Raw genomic sequence first — 4,849 nt, forward strand, 5'->3', positions numbered from 1 at the left:
AGTATGCTCCTTTCATTTTTTACGATTCTAAAGAACCACAAATCCTTCAAAAACTTGCATTTTTTAAAAAAAAAAGATGTTCGTAATTTGGAAGAGAAAACAGATTCAACAACGCCACACTTTTTTCACGGCCAATGAGAAGAGGACAATTTGACGTAGGCTGCCTTCAGTCAATCAAATAATGTGGTCATATGCTGCAGTTGCCATAAATGCTTTAATTTATGAGTTGACAAAATTCTGAAGTGTTTTGTCAGTTTTCAACTGTTTTTAAAGTTGGACTGCTCTAATGCAAAGCTACTTAAGTCTTGTTCCGGTGCTGCTTCTGTATGTACAGACGCAGGGGAAGAATTAAAACACTTCGAATTGTCAACAAGGCGGACTTATGAAAAGATTAGTTTTTTCATAACATATTTGGGAAGATGAAAAAATGTTTATCATATTGCAAACTGGCACTGGTTGTGACCTTGTCCCGTAAACAGATTATGGGCACCTTCTTTTAGTTCGCAAGCACTTCCAATTATATCACTAATAGGTCAATAGTTGTACTCAAACATTTCAAAAAATTTAAAAACTTTGATCCACCGAGTGTGTTTTGGGTTACTTGATGCCCCTTTAGCTCAGTGATTTAACACTGGAGCTCAAATCAGGACCAAAATTCAAAAAGAAATTCTTGGGGTTGTCTTTTAGATTGGTCATCTAGACTAAAACACCAATTTTTCAATTGAAAAGACAAATTTCATTTGAAAGGATAGTTATGCAATCTCAATGAAGCAAAACAAGTAAGAAAAAGTAAGGAAGCATCAGTAATCATTGCGATGCATTTAGGTCATCCTTTAATAAAACTGAATTCGTAAAAAATAGCAGCCGAAAAAATATTCCTGCATATAATGCCGGCTCGCTAAATGGAACCAAAATAATAGTTGCGTTGTTTGCTTCAAATAGATCGATGACATTAACAAACCCATTAATAACATACACTTCCTACTGAGACTACGAAAAAAGTCAACATTTTTTTTGTCACAAAACTTCCAGAGCATCAACATGCGGTTCATCTCCGTGAAGAATTGGTGTTATAAAGCAAACGGCGAAGCACTGAAATGTTTTTTGCTCATCAAAGTTAAGAAGTTTCCATTACAAGAATTCGTTGGGCTTGCAAACCATACACCATGGCCAAAATGTGGAATATGTCACTGAATTGGCGAGAGTACGCTATGTCTATAGTTAAAATTCAGCTTGTTTAATTTTTTTTCAATACTTTGTTTTGCTTTAGTTTAGAGTCCAATAATAGTATCTCAATAAAAATCTGTCCAGGTAAATTTTGCAAATAGTTTTATATCATACGCAAAGATTACTTTTTTGTAACATAAGATATGTTTGGCAACCTTTTTTTATACTGCTGTAGCGAAACATTAGCATATAAAATTTTCATCCTGGTTGCGTACGTATTCAACTCTACCTTACAATATGTTTATAATTAAATTGTATTTATAAGTATTGCTGTACCGGTAGCACACTTAGAATCTCCGGAGGCCATGCTCCGTCTCACGAGGATGAAACCGGCCCAAGTGGCTGCGTGTTACAATTTCCAAATCATAGCAACTCGCTTGCCATCAAAAATAGGTTATAAACTATATAACAAATGTCAATCGTAGATAAATAGATTTTCAAAAAAAAATAAAGCAAACATTTAAATTTGATTCAATCAATTCATCACCATTGATTGTCGGTTTTGCTTTGAGCACCGGATAGATTTCACTCAATTCAGTACCCAAATGATACAAAGGCATGGAGTCATATCAGTAAATAACAGAACTTTTACAGATAGCGAAATATGTCCATTCAATAGTTTGCCAAACCATTTGATGAATACTGACCTCAGTTTTGGAATACTGCAACAAGTTGACAATAGCATCAGCTGGTGTTTTCGAATTAAACAATTTGTAGATTAAACAACAAGTATAGATTATATATTTTGTCATAGATGAAATAAACAATTTTTCCTGCAATGTTTCAAGCTTTTGTTTTATTAGAACTTCCAACTGATTACTTTGCATGAGATCACTTAAGCGTTTTTTACTACTACATGATGACATTACAAAACAAATTAAAAAAAACTAACCAAGCTTACCTATTTTGTTTGATAATGTGCATACTAACATGTCTGAGGAAGCCAGTTCACTTTTTAAGATCCTGGGCCTACCACCCAGAGTATTTCAGTACTAAACCTGCGTTTTTCCATATTAACTTGCAAAATCAGCACTGAAACAGCTAACTTGCATCAAAAAGTTGGTCATTGTTTCCAGAAAAAAATCCGAACAACTATTAAGTCTGTTCAGAGCAATTTCATAGGGAAAACAGAATGGTTTTAGGCTGACAAGAACTATACAATAACGTTAATTAGGCTGATAATTGCATGATAATAGATGATCAGATCAAAATAAAGATAAAATCAGAAGTACAAATTTACTCTGAAAAAGACTCATCAGTGTAGATGTACAAAAATCGTCTATATACAGTCTCTGGATTTACAATGATTCAGTACTGCAATGTTCTGGGTGGCAGCCTGGATGGCACATATCTTGATGCTCTTGCGCTTCATTGGAAATATTTGACAAAAAACACTAGCAAAAAAATGTTTGTTTCTGTCGCAATTTTGAGCCTCGGTCAAACTGCTTTTTCTTCTGTCAATCTCTTGAAGATTCGCCTGAGATAAAATCTATTGTATAATAACAGAGGAGGTACTTCGGTTACTTCAAAATAAAAATCTATAGTTTTCCAATTAATTAATACTGCGAAGAAATTGAAAAAAAAAGCAGTTTTTAAAGAAATCTTAAGATATTGAACTAGCAAGCAAAGCGATATTTCTTTTGCAATTTAAATTCTTTCGTTCTCTCTTTTGTTTTTCTGTTTCATAGCGCTTTTGCTTGGTAAATAGAGCAGCAAATTTCCATTTATATAAATATCGCAGTCATTTTTCCAACTATAGCTAACGATCGCTTTTTTTGGGCAGCAAAAAACGAGATCGAGTGCATCAAAGCATCAAAATTTTGATGTCAAAATTAAAACTTAGAAATACGATTTAACGTTTCCAAAGAGCAACCTAAGCAAATTAGTACTTGCACATTGACCTTATAAGGTGGAGCCGAAGATTGCGTTAAGGACAAGCTAAAATCTGCCAAACACATGAGCTAATTAGTGCCTCAGAGGGGAGCTAGAAAGTTAGTCTTTCAAAGTCAGTCTGCATCATACACTTTTTAAACCAGTATATCCCGTTTAAAAATTGGAGGTGCCTTTTACCATTTTTCAAACCATAATAATCGTTATAGTGCACAGCTTAATTAATCTCGAGTGTAAGCTTTTTCGTGAGCTCTCTTTAATTTCCAAGACCACAAGAAAGAATTGCGGGCAACTATTCTCCGCAGCCCAAAAAAAGCTTCTTTTATAACCCAGGTCGCCCATCATACTTTTCTTGATTTCGTATTATGTCTTATATGATTTATATGATTTCTTGGTAGTCATACAAGGATCATACAAAAATTAAAACATACTCCCCTCGTTATGTTCTAACATACTGATACTGAAAAAAGTAATCAATAATTCAGAAAAGTCTTGAAGAAAAATTTTTTTCTTTATAATCATACTAGGTCATATATGACTTGTATGATTTCTTAGTATTCATACAGATATATTCCAGAAAAAATTAATGATATAAGGAAAAATTAACTAGTGAGTTTCAAGAGAAACAAATGAAGCCATAATTGACAATTCCATTGGTAAAAAAAGCCAAAATAAAAATTGAAATTTCTTAGAAATCATACTAGGTCATTTAATTTTCCCATACGAATCATATAAGATTTCATACTAAGATCATATATGATTTCTTTGATTTCATATTAGGTTCATATATGTTTTGATATAAAAACATTTCGATTCCACACTTGCGGCCTTCTCCGCATCGCATATTATATTTTTTTTTCTTTGATTTCTATGATTTATATGAATTCTTTTATTTCATACTAGGGCCATATATGATTTCTCTGATTTCATACAAGGATCATACATCATTTCTGCATGAATATTCGTACAGTTCATGAGGGGATCTTCTATGAATTCTTTGACTTCATGCAGGGGTCTTACATGAAAACTTGGATTCAGGGATCATAAATGATTTCTTTGGTTTCAAAGAAATCGAGTATGGACAGTATGAAATCATATATGATTCCTTGTATGAAATCAAAGAAACTTCAATCTGGGATGACACTTTCTTTAATGCAATCCCGGGTGGACTAAGACTCAAAAACATCCAAAAAGCAGAAGACGGAAAACAAAAGACATATGCGCTTGAGACAAGGTTCATTCGAGAGCTATAAGAAAGTACGGGACATGAAAAAAATTATCGATTTAATCTTTTAATCTTCAAGTTTAATCTTTTCTATTACTATCATTCTTTCTCCACACAGCTGCGTGATATTTGGTGTTTGTGTGAACGAATTATTAATTAACCTGTAATTTCAGGACAATTATACGCTAGCTTCAGCTTCGCAGCATGCCCTCAACTTATTTTTTGATTTTGATAATTAGCTGTTGATGGAAGTGCTTCGCAAATTGAAGTTGATTGCGATTCCAATAAAGTTGGACAAGTTCTGTCCATGTACAACAATAGGAAAGATCTGACCAATGGTGACTACAACTACCTTGTCTACTGCGCTGTTATTTGCTGTGAGTGTCTCGGAGGAATTATTGTCCTATCGATGGCGTTCGAAAGGTTCTATCTTATATGTCGACCTGCAGAAGCGAAAGTGAAATTAAGTGGAGAAAACCGCTTGATATTTTACTCTGCTGTCGTGAC

This window comes from Convolutriloba macropyga, chromosome 2, assembly GCF_964194025.1.
Source record: "Convolutriloba macropyga chromosome 2, txConMacr16.3, whole genome shotgun sequence".
Taxonomy (NCBI): Eukaryota; Metazoa; Xenacoelomorpha; order Acoela; family Convolutidae; genus Convolutriloba; species Convolutriloba macropyga.